The sequence below is a fragment of the Lycorma delicatula genome, chromosome 1, assembly GCF_047948215.1.
Source record: "Lycorma delicatula isolate Av1 chromosome 1, ASM4794821v1, whole genome shotgun sequence".
NCBI classification, from domain to species: domain Eukaryota; kingdom Metazoa; phylum Arthropoda; class Insecta; order Hemiptera; family Fulgoridae; genus Lycorma; species Lycorma delicatula.
In genome coordinates, this window is record NC_134455.1 from 114,279,368 (window position 1) to 114,299,175 (window position 19,808).

General features: G+C 33.2%; 1 protein-coding gene across 2 annotated transcripts in view; it reads left to right on the forward strand.

The window, feature by feature from the left end:
• Positions 1-4,298: 4,298 nt before the first annotated feature.
• LOC142321413 (facilitated trehalose transporter Tret1-like) overlaps positions 4,299-19,808 on the forward strand; it is a 57,215-nt gene continuing 41,705 nt past the window's right edge. The window contains exon 1 of one of the 2 annotated variants that reach the window (XM_075359492.1): positions 4,299-4,445. The gene's annotated coding sequence lies outside the window, so the exon portion shown is untranslated. Of the gene's footprint in view, positions 4,446-9,548; positions 9,741-19,808 lie in introns of those variants that run through there. The other variant, XM_075359485.1, reaches the window with a different exon arrangement.

Sequence of the window (19,808 nt, forward strand, 5' to 3'; positions counted from 1 at the left end):
TCATGGTATAATGCTCCAGATACATGAATGGGGCATTCGTGGCAAACTGCCAATCTTATTGAGCAACTATATGAATGACCGTACTTTCCAAGTACGTGTCAACAGCGAATATTCATCTATAAAAATCTTGGAAAATGGCATACCACAAGGTTCGCCGTTGAGCGGTACCTTGTTTATGATCGCCATTAATGAATTGATATTAGCCATTCCAGTAGAAATCAGCAAAAGCGTCTATGTTGATGATTTGGCAATTGTGTATGCCAGAAACAAGACTGCTATGGTGAAATACAAATTGCAACGAGCGATCAACGCTCTAAATGAAGTTGCGAGGAATAATGGATTTCAATTTTCACCAGAAAAAACGTGCTGTGTACACTTCTGTAGGAAGAGAATTCCTCATCAAAGTCCACGTTGACAATCGGCAATGATCCAATACAATATAAAGACAGCGTGAGATTTTTAGGACTAGTATTGGATAAATCCCTTACATGTGGATTACACATACAGGACTTGAGTGTTAGATGCAAAAAACCCTTAAACATTATCAAATGTTTATCGAATATTAATTGGGGCTCAGATAAAGAGATATTGTTGAGACTGTATAAGGCATTGGTTCAATCGAAACTAGACTACGGATGTATTGTATATTCATCCGCTAGGAAGTCGCATTTAAGAAAGTTAGACGTAATTCATAATAGCGGAATTAGATATGCGACAGGCGCTTTCCGCACAAGTCCGGCGACTAGTCTAATGTCCAAAGCCGGAATAATGCCACTACATTATAGAAGAGAGATCCTTTTGATAAGATATGCAGCAAACGTATGGGCTTTTCCTTCCCATATAAATAATAAACTTTTCATGAATCATCCAATGGATGCAGTATATGAACATCGTGCTACCTATTCCAGACCAGCTGGAATTAGGTACCACGAATTAAGAAAAAAATACGAAATCTCTATTCCAGATACAATAGCAATTACCACAAGAGAAATACCGCCGTGGCTTTTGCCAGCGGTAAATACAAGGTTGGATCTCTCTCAGGGAGAAATAAAAAAGAAGCCAGCAGTGATCATCCAACAGGAATTTCTGGCAACCGTCAGTAGTTACGAAGAACATATTAGAATTTATACTGACGGTTCTAAAACCGAACATGGTGTTGGATGCTCCATATATGTAAATGGAGAAGCCCATTGTTGGAAACTGCCAGATATGGCCAGTGTTTATACGGCAGAACTTAATGCCATTCAGCAAGCTCTTCGCTTCACAGAACATTATTGCGAAGAGAGAGTGCTAATTTGTTCCGATTCCCTAAGTGCACTTGTTGCAATTCGGAACAAAAACATTAAGGATGTCCTAATTTCAAACATCCTGTCTATTTTATACGTTTTAAATCAACGAGGACAGCGATGCGTATTTGTATGGACTCCAGGGCATGCTGGTATTACAGGTAATGAGAGCGCAGACGAAGCTGCCAGAAAGGCAACAGTCTGCTATGATTTGGATGGATTTCCTGTAAGAGTGGCAGATGTTAAAAACTGTCTAACGTAGTTAAAAACAAGTGGAATTCTGAATGGAGTAGTTTAAATACAAAATTAAACTCTGTTAAAACTTCTCCATATAAATGGAAAAACGACGTGAAGTTGACTCGCCGAGAACAAGTAGCTGTGACCAGACTTAGAATCGGTCACACGCGATTAACAAATGCATATTTGTTAACCGGCGAAGAGAGACCAATGTGCGGTGTTTGTAATAAAACACTGACAGTCAAGTATCTAACAGAAGAGTGTACCATATTTGAGGACCTCAGAAAGAGGTTCCGTCTTAGAAATGATATTACTGCTGATCTGGATAATGGAAATGAAGAAAAGATAGTTGCATTTTTACACGCCAGTGGACTTCTTAGAAGTCTGTAAAAGTGAAAGATTTAAAGCTGTGATAAAGAGTCTAGTAGTAGTCTAGTAGTTTCATTTATTTATATATGGGAGTCTCGAACCGTGGGACGTATAGTGACGGGAGGTAGCCCTCTTGTCTAGGCCACCCTGGCTCGTCTGCATTCAAGAGCAGTGAGTCGGGGTGTGTCCGATGATAGCATGGGGGACCCTCAAGGGTGGACTGAGGGCGCGAGGCTATGGGTAAGCGCAATGGCTGCCTTTAGCCTGTTTATAAGGAGTCAACTGCCACGGCATCCTGGCGCGACTAATATACTGCTTCACGGCGGTTCTTGTCGCCCCGAGGGTGCTAAAATTAACAACTAAACGAGACGGGTATAAGAAAATAAATGGAATGGAGAATTTTATCTCAAATTTTAATTTTGGGGCCCTTTACACCCCATAAGTGTTGGTTGTTTTTGTTTTTGTGGTGTTTTAATGTTTCTGTGTAGTTTGTGTTTTTAAATAAAATGTAAGGGCCCTTTACACCCTTACATATGACGATCCTCATGGTGATACTAATTTCCTTTAAGAATGTGACGAGGGCTAATGACCTTAGTAGTCGATGCCCGTAAAAAAAAAAAAATAATAATAACTGATATCTTCACACTAACAAATAATAACTATAATTACACAGGTAACAATTTAGTATTTTACAATTCGAAAACACAATTCAAAATTTATAATATACAAAACCAGAAATAATTTTATAATAATACATTTTTAAAATAGTAAGAATTAAAAATTAATAAAATAATAATAATAAAATATATATATATATATTATATCCAAGACTTATTCAAGACCCAATACATCGATTTTCATCATTTTTATTTCATTATTACATACAGGAAGGCATTGTAGTGCTTCGGTTGTCAATTTTTGCATAACTAATGTAGAAAATTTCTTAAATGAAAAACTCTTTGTTAACGTAGACGATTTGAAGATATTTGCTATATTCTTTTCCATGAAAGTAGTTTCGTTTTATAAAAGTTTCTGGTCTCTATAATCTTTTACTGCTGTCTGATCATACCATTGTACACAAATGTATTTCGTTTTCCTGCTACTTGTCACTTGTTTGATTTCTCAAGTCCAAGAAAACTTTGAAGATAATTTTAATTAAATATTTTTTTCAAATACAAATTAGAGTCTATGTAATCCTAAATATTAGAGTTAATTAAAAAAAGATGATTTTAACCCTAAAAATATAGTATTCGAGAGATAAAGTATATAAATGAATTTCAATGTTGGCTATATAAAAATCCAAATATTAAAAAATATTAGAATACAGTCAATTTTCATTATAAACCGTTCGTACATAATTCGAGTTTATAATTTCATGACATTTAATTTTAACTGTGGATTCAAAAAAGAAATTAAATTGTATGCATAAAAACCTAATAATGTTAGGGCAATTTTAAAAATATAGATAAATATATATTTTTTGAATTCTCTATTATATACTTAGATTTAGATGCTTGCCTATTTATTTAAGATTTTTTAGATCACACACACACACACACACACACACACACACACACACACACACACACACACACACACACACACATATATATATATATACATATATATATATATATATATATATATATATATATATATACACGCGCACGCATGTGTATTAGTCAGATATATGTTTTATTAAAATCGCAAGGAAATTAGAATCTTGTATATGTCTCCTATGCTTGTCTACTAAGGATTATTTTAATTATTATTATTATAATTATTAATTATTTTTAATTAATGAATAACAAATAAATTAATTTAAAAAACTAATTTAATTATTATTATTTTTATTTAATTAGTGTTATAAAGTACGTAACTAAACATGAAATATATAATGGCTGAATGATCTATCATTGAATTTAAGATTTGGATAAAATATCATTTTTTTTAACAAGCCATAAACAAACTGAACATATTTACAAAAATCAGTATTATCAAATTTTTTTACAAATAGTGTATAGCTAATTCCAAAACGAAAAATGAATCTAAAGCAGATGTACTACAGTACAAAGTTTATGAAATTTTTTGTTAAGGGATAATGACATCTTCCCAATGAAACAATATTATGAAATTGACCTTGAAAGAATTGCATTTCCTTCTCTTAAAAAAAAAAAATAGATAAGTAAATAAAATTTCCGTTTTCCGTTTTATTGTATACAATTTGTATATAAGAGATGAAAAAAATTAATAATTGTTAATTTTAATTGTAAAAATTAAATCTTTCTTGAATGTGGATGTTCACTGCTATTATTATTATAATTAACTCTAATTACATTTGTTTTATACTGGTTTTTGTATATGATTTGCACAGAGATAGTAATTCGTCAGTATGTTTACTAGCTCGTAGTTGTATGTATGTCTACAGGAGTAAAAGCTCCTTATGTCAAAGTACTTCCAAATAAAATCAGTGACTTGAAATAGTTACCATAAACATTCAGAATAATGATTTTTGGACTGGAATAACTAGTGTAGGATATTTTAATCTTACAGGTAATTTTTTTTTAATAATTGAATTACATGCTTCATTTTTAAACGGATTCAAATCAGCTTTCAATATTGTTTGTTATTTAAATTTTTTGAGCACACTGGGCCAACTTTACGTCATCTTTGGTTAATTCAGGTGAGGCTATCAGATTTTTAATAAACTGTTAAAGGATCATCGTCGATTTTGAATTTGTATTTTCATCATTACATTTTCGTCATTACGAACTAATTTTTTATAAGTCTGTTCTTCTACTTTTAAGTAGAATATAAACCGATATAAAGTTAATATTTCTAAAGAATTTACTTAAGAATATAAAACTTTAGTTTCTTATATGAAATACATTTTTTTCTGTAAAGTTTTAATTGTTAAATTTTAACTGACTGTTAGACAACGTTAGAATCCTTGAAAGACCGCTATTTAGTAGTTACGTAAAACAAATGTATGTACTGTATTAAACAAAAGTCCATTTTACCCTTTTTTAACTATTTAAGGTTAAAGATGGAAGATTTAAATTATCGTAAGCATCAAGAAGGCAATCTTTTTAAGATTGCCTTAAGATTTGCGTTAATATAATGACAATCTTTTTACATACGAGTAATATCTCATCCTTCCTACTTTTGGGGGACTTCAGCGAAGCAGAGGCAAAAAACAGTTTAGATGTAGAGATAGGACGTGCGAATTTTTAGAACCTTTTTAAAGATAAAAAATCTGATGTGGATACATGACTTCTTTGTAGCCTATTAAATTACATATACACATTTTTTAAAAATGAGAAGTTCATCAAGTTTTATTTTGTTAATAACTTCTGATATTTTTTCAATTTGTTTTTTATTATTATTATTGAATTATTATTATTTATCGTAAAACTTTTTTTACAATCAGAGGTTAAGAATTATCAATAAATCAGTACATTTAAATTAAAAAAAAAGTTAAAAAATATCATTGGAAAGCTCTCAATGAGGGCTTATTACTGCCGTTAAGAAAAAGTCCAAAATTCTAATCGTTTTTGATTTTGGGCTTTTTTGGACACCAATATTGCAATAAAAAGGGGAGGTGCATAACTAGATGTTACAACAGTCCTAAATCCAAAATTTCAACATCCTACGCTAATCGTTTTTGAGTTATGCGAGATACATGGGTGCGTACAGATGACACGCCGAAACTAGTCAAAATGGATTCAGGGATGGTCAAAATAAATATTTCCCTTGAAATCTGAAAACCGAAATTTTTCGCGATTGCAATAGTACAAGTAATTAAAAAAATTAACGAACCGAGCTCTATATAAATTATCCATACAAAAATAAAGACCAGTCAAAATTTTAAATAATACTATTTACAAAAGTTTTAAAAACGGAAAATTCCTAAATTATTGCCAAACTACTTACTAAGTTTTTAACATGGTTTGAATGCTTTCATTATCAGATGATACTAATGATTAAAAACATACTGGTAAGTAACATAAAAAAAAAATAAAAACCGTTAAAAATAGCATAAAATTTATTTGTTTAGTTTAGTTACTTTTTAGTAACATCATAACTAAGTCTTTTAAAAAAGTAAATCAATAAAAAAAGTTTGCAGATTATATGGTATTATCTCTTAGACTAAATTTTCAAACTACCATCCATATTTCCTGAAAGTTGTGGATACGTATTAGGAACACCCCAAAACATGCCAGAAACCACAGGTAATTTGCCATTAACTTAATAGATTTCTTTTCTAATTTTTTATTATTATGATAAATAGCATTACTTCTAAATTTAATTGGACATAATTTTTTTATCGTTTAATTTATCGAGCTCCAATTTGCACCACTTTATTGTATTTTTAAAAAAAATTTGCTTATCTTTCTTTACATTTAAAATCTTTGAGTTCTCCTCTCCACTACAACCCCTTAAAAAGTAGGTAGGAAGTAGGATATTGGGTAAAAAGATAGTTATTATTGCCTAAAAAGTGATACAAAAATTAAAATTTTTCATCTTAAATAGCTAAAAAGTTAAGTTAGAAGGAGATTTTCACTCTTACACGCTCTTATAAACCCCTCAATTATTTACTTAAAAATTTAATTAATACTTTCTAGTCACTCAAAGTTCTACAACTAAAAGTTTTGTTGACAGTTTACTAGTTTGTAAACGTACGAGTAATTTTTTAAAGCTGACGTACATACACGATTTTCTCCTCCTAATTAATGACAGTTCGTATTAATTGCATTGTTTCATTTAAATATAATTTACTATGTATAATTTTTTCCCCAGTCTCTTATAAAAAATATTGATAATAAAGCTGCTATACTTTCCTGGAATGAAATTATTTGTTCTTATATAATGAAAAAATAATGATATATGAAAAATGGAATAAAAAAATTCAAAAGAACGATATTTTTAAACGTCGATCGGTTTCCCAACTCCTAGTATTGCCCCAAAGTATTTTTGTGAGACATTTGGACTACTATTATGTCTAAGAACACAAAAACCCATTCGGTTAAAAATTTGCAATAAATAAAGATAACTTTTTCGATTTTTGGGAAAGATGGGAATTTTGAGGGAAAAAAATGGTAAGATAAGCATGCGTGCGTGTACTAAGCTTATTATGAAATAGGGCTATATTTACAAAATTTTGAGTAAAAAGACTCCGAAAATTTATCTACCCCACCCCCTGGAGAAATTGACTTTACAACTTTACCAATAAAAAAAAACTTTCCCCATATTCAGGAGTTTGTACAAAATTTCATAAAAATCGGTTTATCCAGCCAGAGGTTATTAAGTTTCAAAACGTCAACATACCTACATACTTACACATACGTACGTACTTACGAACATTACTCCCACCTTTTTTTATTTTTTGATGTCCCTGGGTTATAAAACGTCGAGAAATACCAAAAAACTCATACCCAATTTTTTGACTGATTACCGTACTCTACTTCTTGCAGCATATCTCTAAAGTTATGATGGCAGGAAAATAAAAAATGTAAAAGAACTGTAATTACAACCGCTGCTCTAAGAATAACGATATTCAGTACACAGACACGGTGTTCAATATCCTTTGGTGAACAGAATGAAAGTGCCATATATAGAGTTGAATTTCTCTTGTACTTCAGTGAGCGTGGGACGGTGATGGGACTTAGGTATTATTCCTAAGAATGTCCTTGACATTTTTGGAAGTAACTTTATCTTCAAATCGTCTACAACAGTTCGGTTATAGTATCAAAGCATAATAAAAATTTTAACAAGAACATTTTCATCCTCTTCTAATAACTAGTTACATTTTTACTGCTTTCAAGATAATGCAAGACGTTAAGAAAATATTTTTATCAGATTACAAAAATTTAAATAAAATTTTTTTTCAATCTCACAATTTAAATTTAAATTTTTAAGTTTGAAATTCTGTTGAGAAAACGAATAATGCTGGTGACGAGAACAATTTTCATGACTATTTTAGATATTACCTAAGCACAGCTTAAAAAAATTATAAAAAGCTAGGTTTTAAAGACATTTATTTTTATTACAAGTTTCAATTACATAGCATTTCTGTTATCATGTTACTTATTTATTGACTTATTATTTCGAATTATAAAGATATAGGTTCAACTTATGGTTTAAAAAAAAAGAAGATGTTGCTGAACATATTTCCGGCATTTATAAAGAACTTAAAATTAATCCTCTCTTCTGATGAAAGTTGGAATCTATTTTTAACTTTATTGCATACCTTAATTATTTACTTATTTAAATAAAATATTATTTATTGTTTAATAAATTTTAAAAGGAAAAATTTCAACAAAGAAAACATTTTTATTCAGTCTCTTTCAAGTATTCAGGATAATTAAGTGCAATTTAATACACTTTTCATCAGATGTACACCTTTCATCCGGATCAAAGGTGTAACCAGATGTCCTTTTAACCAGATGGCCTTTCATGCTGAGGTCCCGGGTTCGAATCCCGGTCAGGCATGACATTTTCATACACGCTACAAATCATTCATCTCATCCTCTGAAGCAATACCTAACGGTGGTCCCGGAGGTCGTACAAGGGTTATAACCCAGATGTACACGGGCCTGATGTTACGGACTAATAAATTAAAAATTCTTATCGATTATAATCCACTCTCGATAATGAATGATTTCTTTGACCCCAGAAATGTGATCATCGATATGTAAATAGGAGTGACACGAATAGTTGTAATAACGGAAAAGGCCGTCTCAAAATATATGTATGAAATTTCTGGATAAAATATTTTATTATACTAAGCGTGATTAATATCAGCATAGTTAGAACAAGCCTTTTATGTATCAGTAGATATAATCAGTACCAGTGGCGTACATGATGATGTAAAGTTGATTCAATTCCATTGCGAAACGATTATCTTTGTCTAAAATATTATAAAATTTATCAGGATAAGGGATTTTTAATTAAATCCAAAAAAAGGTGATAACTTCCGGTACTTATCATCTGATGTGTGTTAGTAAAGTAGAAAAATTCAACTACAATTTCTTAGCTCAGAAAAACATTTCATCTTTTCCCTATTGACATCACAAAACATCTTCACTTGAAAATAAAGACAATAAGTAATGATTTCCAAATTTTGTTCCTCAGTACATATCAAATAAGCAATCTGCTAAGCACCGTACAACGTTTCTAAAGTATTTTCTCTTAATTACTGTGATTTATATCTTGACCGAAACCGCCCTGTTCCCTTATAACGCTCAGTCGATTGAATTACAATGCGGATGCGATATATTTACTTCAAAGAGTAGTTAATGCTAATCAATTACAGTTAAATAGGCATATTTACATTACACATCATTTTAGATAGTTTACATTATAATTAATTGTATATTTACATAAAAGGCTTTTTGATTACGCAGAAATCAAAGTCCAATTTGTTATTATACAGTAATTAAATGTAAAACTTTCATAGTAAATTATTATTAATTATTTATTTTTCAATGAATATTAAACACACTTTTTGAATTACCGAGAGTAAAAAACATGGGATGTAGTTTTACTTGCTTTCTACAAGTGTTTCTGCATTCGAGCTTTCGTTGAAACAATGTAAATATTTTATGTTTATTAGATCATTAAATGTTGATTATACAAGTGTTAATTAATAAGACGACATTCTGAAGTTATACCTATTGTGGAATGTAAAAATTTTCCTTTACATGATAACTTATATTTCATGAATGAATTTAATAAATAAATCAATCATACATTTAAATTATAATTATAAAATAATTTTCAATTCAATACCATATATGCATAATTATTTCCATAATTTGTTAAAAAGGAATTTATTTTTTTTAGCCGGTAAGTAAAAAATTAGAATTTTTTTTTATCCTGTTACACATATTACATAAGAAAAAATAGTTTCTACAGGTAGACAAAGTAAAAACAAATGAGATTAGAATAGAAACAAAACTGATAAATACATAATTTTACTTGTTAACGAAGACTAGAATATTCAGTTTTTTAAAATTAGAGTTGGCTAGAAAATAGATCAAATAATAATTAAAAGGCAATCTTTTATTTTGTTTCAAATAGATTATTTGAAAAATCTTTTAAATGAGTGGTCATATTTTAAAGTTGTTATCAGTGGCGTGCTAATTCCTTTTATCGCACGAATGAAGTGTTGGGCTATGTTAAGGCAAAAATACTTCTGGGACCTAGTTATATATCTTAGATATTACTATTTCATCACAATTTTTTTTTTTATGGTAACGAACCATTCTTAAAATAAAACATACAAAAAAAATTTACTGATTACAGGCTACATGATTCATAATTTTATGGAAGCTAAAACACGATCTGATAACTCATTCTTGGATCTAAAAAATGGTTCTAACATTTTTAAGAAGACCTAGATAGCGATATATTGTTCACTTCAGAATAAGTTGGTTGATGGCTATTCATTTTTTCATTTAAAATTAAAAAAAAAACTCCCGGGAGTAAATTCCTGATATCACGTAAAGTATTCCAATTTCTAACCAGTAAAATCATCAAGTTCTATACTGAGCCTGTAAACACCGATTTAGTGTGCTAATTATAGTGTTAGGTGTGACAATATCTCTGTACTCCTCAAAAGCTTATCCTATTTCGTAACAAGTGATAAAAAGCGAACTGGAAAAATTTGACATGGTTCATTACGTATAGTAATACAACTACATACTCTTAACCAATAAATCTGAAGCATGAACGAAATAAATTACGGGCTTATGAAGCTATTACTTAGAATATATATATATATATATATATATATATATAGATTTATTTTGCGGAGCTGTGTGCTCGGTTAAAAAATATTTGAGAAAATTTAAAGCTGACGAATAACCTGACGTTGTAAATATTTAATATCAAAAATATTCAACATCGATTCAGTATCAAGCTAATAGTCATTATGAAGTGAAAGAACTTGCTATTATTGATGGTTTAAAAAGCCTAATAAAAGTAAGTCTGATAAACACCTTTAGATTAAAAAAACTTTGATAATAACAGTTAGCCAAATAATTAACAATATTATGACATTTTTTTGTTAGCAGGTGACCTAATTATAAATTAGTTAAAAACATAATCTGATACTGCACACTTAGGATAATGAAGAACACAATGAGTAAAATGATAACTGTAAAACATTTACCTTGAATTCATCTTCCTGACACATTTTACTATAAAATAAATTTCTTTTTTTAAAGCTTTTAGATAGAAAACAATGGATTTCATAAGTATTAGTACTGTATTGCTCACAATTCTTTCACCTACTATGAAATCATTTTTATGAAATAATATCAGTAAAACTCCCCTTTTATGATAAAAAGAAGTAACTTAAACAGGAGATTACTACTGGTTTGTTATTTAAAAACTGCAAGTATATACATTCTCAATTTTTCTGAGGTTTTATTTTCACGGGAGCATTCCGTTTGTAAAATGTAATTTTATGAGATATTCGAAAAATACTACTGAACATACTGGATTAATTATGTTGGGGGTTTATATATATGTCATTCATTTTCTTTTAATTATACATCCTTCATGTCAGGTAAAAGAACAAGTATACTGTAAAAAGGTTACATTTTATAAAATTTAAATCCCTGAATATATGTCGGGTTTATTATTGAAAAAATAAAACGTAAATCAGATTTATTTGTTTTTCTTTTTACTATTTTAGATATCTATTACTAATCCGGAAATGGGAAAGTCTATTTTAGAGTATATTCCATGCCGTACCTAAAACATCCTTATCAATCCATAAGAAAATATAACAAATCTATATGTTATAGTAAAAGGAAAAAAGCTGTTGTAGTAGTTGTCTTTCTCTGAGGAGAACCTTTTTCCTTAATCCACAAAGCTAATTGCAAATGACCTCCTCGGCTTGTACCGTTACATACATGAGATTTATTTCGACAAGCCAAAAAATGAACTTAATTAGGGTGTCAACGAAGTTTTCTATTGGTATCTAATAACTGGAGACCGAATTATTATCCGGTGTCTATGCATTTGCATATTAAGCCCATTCTCACCGGTTATTGTATATTTTCCTTAAAATCTATTGACGATACATATTTTCGTTATATTTACAATATTTATCGGTGCGGTACCTAGTTAATAAACGAAATCTTACGTTGTAGCCGGCCAAACCGACTAGCGGCACGGCTCTTCGTCTGTTGTTTTGGTAGGATAATATTATTATGAGGCCAAGTAAAACACAGACTCACGCGAGACAAGGACGGACGATACCGTTCTGCGTCGCGCACGTCTACTGCAGCACTCTTCCAACTAGGCAATTAAATTATAAATGTTATTGTTGAAGCGCTCATTGCATCAGTTTAGTTTTTTATTTATTTGTGCAAAGTTTAAGGTGTACCATGCCTCTCGAAAAAAAGTGTCTCTTCACGGATAACTGACTATCCTGGAATATTTACACACGATGGAAATATTTTATATTGTCGAGTTTTGTGAGAAAAATATTTCGTACACAAAAAAGTTTCAAATAGACCAGCATGTCAAGACAAGTCTTCATATCGCATTGCAAAAGAAAGGCCCACGACAGCAACTTATAACAGCGGCAAGTAGCAGTGATTTTACTTCCAAAGGTAAATAAAAAAACCACTTTAGCATGGATTTATGTGAAGCATTGGTTACAAGTAATATTCCTCTTTACAAACTTATAAATCCTACCTTCAAAGATTTTTTGCGAAAATATTTCTTGAATTAAATTAAAATATACCAGATGAATCAACTTGCGTAAAAATTACATACCAACAATTTACCTACATGTTCTGGAAGAAATACGCAATGAGCTCAAGGATGGCATTATTTGGATTTCAGCTGACGAAACTACCGACAGTTGTGGCCGTTACATTGCAAATTTAATTGTCGGTGCATTAAAACTAGAGCCTTCTTCTTCCTATTTGGTGCCCTGCAAAGACCTCAAAAAGTCAAATTATTCTACGATCGCCAGATTTATAAATGAGAATATTAAAAACATATTTCCTGAATCTTCTGCAGATGAAAGATGTTTATATTTCTCTCAGATGCTGCTCCCTACGTGATCAAGCCAGCCAAAACCCTCCATATATTTTATCCCAGTTTGATTCACGAGACATGTTTTACTCACGGAGTACATCGACTCGCTGAAGAAGTAATCCACGTTTGGGAATTAAAGAAACTGATTTCAAAAACAAAGAAAGTGTTTCTTAAGGCATCTACTCGCAATAAGGCCTATAAAGAAAAACTGCCGCATCTGCCTTTACCTCCCGAACCAGTGTAACTCGATGGGGAACATGAATAGAAGCTGTACTATTTAATAATGAACATTTCGAGGTCATCAGAGGTGTAGTAAACGACTTCGATAGTGCAGAGGCTACGGTAGTTTGTCAATCAAAGGAAGCGTTTAACGATTTTAGTATTAAAAAAAGCATAGCTGTGATTAGCTTTCATTTTCCCCACATACCTGTGAGTATTAAAACGCTTGAAACTCAAGGTTTGGCGTTGACTGAATTTGTTCAGTTAATGAATAAAATCCGCCAAATGAACTCTGCATTTCCAGAGGTATGCCCGTGTAAACTTAAAGAAAAATTTGAAAATATTTTGAACAATAACGCAGGCCTTGAACGTTTATGTCAAATTGATAGTTTTATTAATGGGACGGGTAAACGTTTGCCAGAAACAATAAGTGCTAATATAGCACCTAAACTCAAATACTGGCCAGTTACCTCAGTGGATGTGGAACGATCCTTTTCCACTTATAAAAATATTTTGAGTGATCGAAGACATAATCTTTCTACCGAATATTTGGAAGAGTACCTGATTGTTTACGTTTAGAAAAGTAACAAAATGTTAAATAATTGTTAATTATCGACTTTATCGATATGTTATTCAACTACTTAATAATTGTATGCTGATTTTGAAATAAAAAAAACTAAAAATTACTATTTTTTTATTATTTAAAGTTGCATGTTCTCACACTTTTCATTCATATTTTAGGCATTTTTCATATATATTTGCATGCATATTTCAAGCTTTTTATGTTGGATATAATCCGATTACTATTTATTATCTACTGTTTCACCTAGTAACCTGCAAAAAAACATTTTATTTATCATTTTAATCCCTTTACTCCTGTTTTCAATTAATTCTCACGCATCTAATTTCTTTTAATAAGTAGGGTAAATATATGTGCCCTCGAAGCAAGAGGACCTCCGAATCTACACACTCCATAAAGGTAAATTTTTCCATAAAGCTGATGAACCGTGTTTTTAGGTAAATGTCATAAGAAAACTACTTATTGTAATGGGGTACCGTGATTCGATTTCCAAAATTTCGACATATCTTCGCGTTTCATATCCCCCAGACCCAAAACCACCGTCAGTTCAAAAGTTTATATATATTTAACTTTCTTGTGGACACGATAACTGCCGTAATTTTTCGCCAATCACATTCAAATTGATAAATAAAATATAACAACCCAAAATCGTGGTCTAGTTCATTAATGGTAAAATCGGACCGTGGGAGTGGAAATGGGGGCGCTTTTTCGAAAAAACAAAATATCGGTATAAATTTCTTATTAAGTAAAATATCGAATTCGTTTAAAGTTCCTACCAATTTTGGATAAGAGCCTAAAACTTATCTAAGTAAATTTTTTTGATATCATCAACCATAGGCCCCGGGGGTGGAAAAATGGGCTTTTGAAGACAAAAAATATTTTACCTCCCTTAATAGGCTTAAACCGTTACGGCAAGGGATAACCAAAATGTTGCTGGTTTTGTAAGAAGATGAGTCTTGTCGTATGCTAAACGTATGAAACTTTTTCCCATGCAACCATTGTCGTATTGAGTAAATTTGAAGTTTTCCTTAACTTAAAGTGGAAATCTTTTTTATCCCCTACTTAGCACCGGTGAAATCTACCTCCGCCTTCCGACGGGCCGAAAGGGATTTTTTTATTTAAAATTTTCGTATGAATTTTCCATTCATAAAACAAAAATATTGCAGTAAATTAGTTCTTAAAGTTTTGAACCTGCTAATAATCAACATAGCGAACCGAGTAGGTTATAACAAAAGAATAATTAATATTAATAAATTAATGTCTACATTACATCATAATTTAATAACTAAATTATAATTACTGCTGCAAATAAATACATAATAAACAATACTTAATTATTATAATGTTACATAAAATTATCAGTTTTTCAGTAAAAGAAAAATTATTTCTGTGAGGGCATCGAAAATCACACTTCTTTTCCTAGAAGGCTTAAATCTGATGACAGATTTTCTAATGGAGATGTCAAAGTGGGCAGTTTTCAACGTAAAAAACTTTTGTAAAGATGTGATTTTATTTAAAAAATCGATTCCTTTCTGGAGTCAAAGGTTTTTCCTCTATTCATTATTATCAGTATTACATGTAGACAATTTCAGTGGAGTTAAAACTCTTCTCCAAAAACGATATACCTATTCTCAGGAGTAAAATTCCAATGCTAGGCTAATAAGCCTGAAATTTAGCCCTACAGATTATAGTATCTGCCTGAAATGTAAAGGAGCAAACTGTGTATTGAATATCATTAGAATCGGAAACAGCAGCTTTGACTGGTACCTATAGTATCTCTTTATAGTACCTATAGTATTACCTATATATATATATATATATATATATATATATATATATATATGTATATATAGTATTACCTATAGTATTTGCTTTACTTGTGTTACAGCTGTTGCCAGACAATTACATATCTATTTACATATCTGTTCCAGACTCTTTAGCCTAAGACAAATATGTAAATTAATGTATTTCTCTAAACTAAAATAATTATACCATACTATGGCTTTTATAGAATAGTGTAACCTCAATATAAAAAAGTGTCCGTAACTGGATGTATGCTTGTTGAACATAATTAAGTTAAATAATAAATAATTTTAAGTTCAACAGGTTCTTAAGAGATAATAATTACCGCAATTATGCAAAAAAATTGATTTCCAAAAATCAGAAACATTTTTACTAGAAAGTGAAAGAGAAAAAAATCTTTTGCGGTTTTATTTAATTCCGATGAATTACAAAAGATTATGTGGATGTTCGATAATTTTTGAAAAACTTCTTGCCGTAAGACAAAATTCTGGTTGGCATTAAACGTTTCTAATTTTTTAATGACTTGAAGAAAGTACATTTTGAGTATTCTTATTAATAAGTGCATTGTGTATACTTTATAGTTACAAGTATTGTAGAACAAAGTAAGTATAAAACGTAGAGTATTCTAACAGGTTCTAAAGAGTGGTGAGTAAGTGGTTTCTCGTGAGGTTAGTGCAACTCAGATAATAGGGTGGTTAGTGTAACTCAGATAATAGGGAGCACATAGTCAATGTATGCAACAAGGTAGAAAGGATGATAAAAAGTCTAAACATCATTATGTCATCGCAGAATGCCCCTCGGGCCTCAAAGCGCCGTTTGCTGGCGACCACCGTCGTGTCTTCGCTTATGTATGCCGTTCCGGCCTGGTTGCGCTCTATCGCCATCAGGCGCAACAAAGAGAGACTGGCGAGGATGCACAGGTGTGTGCTCCTAGGTGTTGTGTACGCATACAGGACAGTGTCCTATGCCGCCCTGTGCGTGTTATCGGGTACACCTCCTATTGACCTAATCGCAAAAAGAGGGTGGAGAGGGCACAAGGCAAGCCAGAACAAGAGGTCAGGGATGCTGTTTATAATATCTGGCAGGAAAGATGGTCGCAGGAGCTGTGGGTCGATGGACGAGAACCCTCATCCCCAACATCAAGCCATGGTTGTCGAGAAGATTTGGTGAGGTTGATCATCACCTATCGCAGTTTTTTACAGGACATGGTTCCTTCAATAACTACCTGCACAAAATAGGCAAGAGAGAAGAGCCAATTTGCAACTACTGCAACGAGATAGATGATGCTGAGCACACCTTTTTTGAGTGCAATAGGTGGGACACACTTAGACATAGTAAGGCACTAACAGGTATAACTCCAGAGACAACAATAGACTACATGCTAAGAAGCGAGTCAAATTGGAATAATTTTGCTAGTTTTCCATTGCCGTGGAATTACCTGAAATTTTGTTGGTAGGGGCGTACGTCAGCTCCAACTGTGATTTTTAAGAATTTGAAGCGTAAATGGAGAGATTTCAAGATACAATTGTTAGATCACCTAAGAAGGTCGTCTTGATGGGCGATCTAAACAGTAAGGCCGTTATGGCTGGCAGCCAATATACCAATAAACGTGGTGAGGTTCTTACCGAAATTATGATGGCGACTGGCCTTTATTGCCTAAATGATGATACACCTACATATGAAGTCAGGGGGGCACGCACAGTACTTGACCTAAAATATTAAACAGTAGATGGGACCACTCTAGATGCAACTGGAGGGTCCTACAAGAGGAGACTGCCAGTGATCATTTGGCTACGATATTAGAAATAGAAAATCGTTCGCTTTGTGTGATCGAATGTCAGAAACCTTCGAGATTGACTCGACGGCAGGTGGAAATGGTGGTAGCAGCTAGTGGTGGTTGTTAGGAAGTTATGCGAAGGGAGGAGGTTGTCGCCAGAAGTATTACAAAGTTTGATAATCTATGAGATTGCGCATTTACCGAAGGTTGCTGGTGGTTTTCATCCGGTTTATTGGTGGACGGAAACGATCGCAAGGATGAGGCAAGATCTGCAGAGGCTGAAACGTCGTAAACAACGGTTGAGAAGAGCTGGAGGCGAGGAATACGAGGAAGAGGTGGTTAGATATGTGGAGGGAAGGCGCACTCTCAACTATGAGATAAAACAAACAAAACTGAATAAATAGCGTAAACTGTGCGGCGAGTTAGATTCTGATCCATGGGGACGGATATATCAGATAGTGATGAAGAAGCCTGGTAGAAGGTTGCCTGTCCTCACGGAGGATAACTCAAATACACAGATAAAAAGACTCTTTCTTCGAGAAGATGAGGGGGAATCGTTTCTGGTCAATCATCTGACCGGAGATGGTTGAGTGTGAACCAAAGCGCTTTTTGAAAGAGGAGGTCACTGTAGCTGTCCTTAAATTATGATATCATAAACGTCCTGGACTTGATGGAATTCCGGCTGCTGTATTAAAGAGCTTAGTAAGAAGGATAACATGGGAAATTACTGATATTGCGAACTATGGCTTAGAGAACAAGTGCCTTCCTAAATGTTGGAAGGAGTTGCGATTAGTGTTCCTACCTAAACATGCCAAAGATGAGATTAATATGGAGTACCGGCCATTGTGCTTATTAAGCAATATGGGTAAGGCCGTTGAGAGAATGCTGGGGTCCCGCTTCATTGAGGAACTTGATGCGGGCGTCGGCATACACCCTAATCAATATAGTTTTTGTCGTGGCCGCTCTACATTCCAGGCGGTTGCAAAGGTGACAAATTGGGCTGGTCGGGTCAAACAAGGGACTTGGAGGATAAGAGGTATGCCGTTGTTTATTACATTAGACGTCCGTAATGTATTCGGGTCCCTACCTCGCAATGTCATAGTGTCCTAATTTAATTAATGTCATAATGTAATGTTTAAGAGAGAAAGGACTACCATCTGTATGTTTACAGAGGCAGATTTGTGAATATCTAAGTGACAGATGGGTCACTGTGGATACACAAGGCAATCATTTAAGTTTGGGAGGGGGTCCCGTAGGGATCAGTGCTGAGCTCCCTACTCTGGGTAATAGTGTACGATGGTGTTCGTAATTTGACTTTACCTGAAGATGTTGAGACCATGGCTTACACAGAGGATCTCTCCGTCCTTGTAAACGGTAAATCACAAGTTGAGATTGAAGAACGTGGCAGGGTTAATAGACGCCTGGATGGGCAAACACCGCCTAGAGCTAACATCAGGCAAGTGCGAATACTTCACCCCCACGGGTAGGAGGAAGGTTGGGTTCATAGTTTTGAGAGTAGGTGGTCATCAAATACAGGCCAGGAGTAGGCTTACGTACCTGGGGGGGGGGGGGGTCATCATAGATCGAGCCTGCAGATTTAGCGATCATATGCTGGAGAGTTACAACAGGGCATAGAGACACTTGGGGTACTGAAGGTGCTGATGACCTCACAGGCTGCGCCTAGGGTTTCTAAAAGAAGACTATTAATGTCGGCTGTTATTTTCACCTTATTGTACGCGGCTCCCAAGTTTGGAGTTCCGCTGTGAGAATTAAGAGGAATCTGAACAGATTGCGGTGTGTCCATCGTGGGTCACTATTGGCGTCGTTTCGGCATATCACATGGTGTCCTACGAGGCTGCGTGTATGTTGGCGTCGGTTCCTCCGATAGAGTTACAGGTAAGGGAGAGAATGGACATATATCAGAGTATGAGAAAGACGGAGGCTAAGATTATTACCTTGAACACCTGGCAAGACAGTTGGAGGACAGGTAACAAGTCGTTATGGACAGAGAGTTTGATTACTAATTTATCAACATGTTGTAATATGAAATATTGATAGCATACATGATTGCTTCACCGGATCCCTAGAAGTTAGTGACTGAGTATGAAATAGCAGTGCTACGCGACAAGGATACGGTGAGTCGGCGCATTTTAACGTAGGTATGGGTGGATAGCCCCGATCGCGAGGGTCGGCATACCTAGGTGTACCGGTTCCATTGAGCGGCCAGGGACTCCAAGGGTCTGTTAGATTGGGTTCAAAATAAGAGATAAAAGTTAAAAGGTGAAAAAAGACCGAGGCAGGTACTATTAAACGTTATAAACTTACGCAATTAAAAGTCCTGAGCTCAGGGCTCTCCAAGACCGGAGAGCGAAGGGTTGACGGACAGCCCTCTACGGAACCATCTGCGCTTGTGTTGATGGACGATGGTGATGATGCACGGCGAATCTTGACCGAGCTCAAAGGCACCCCCGGAGTT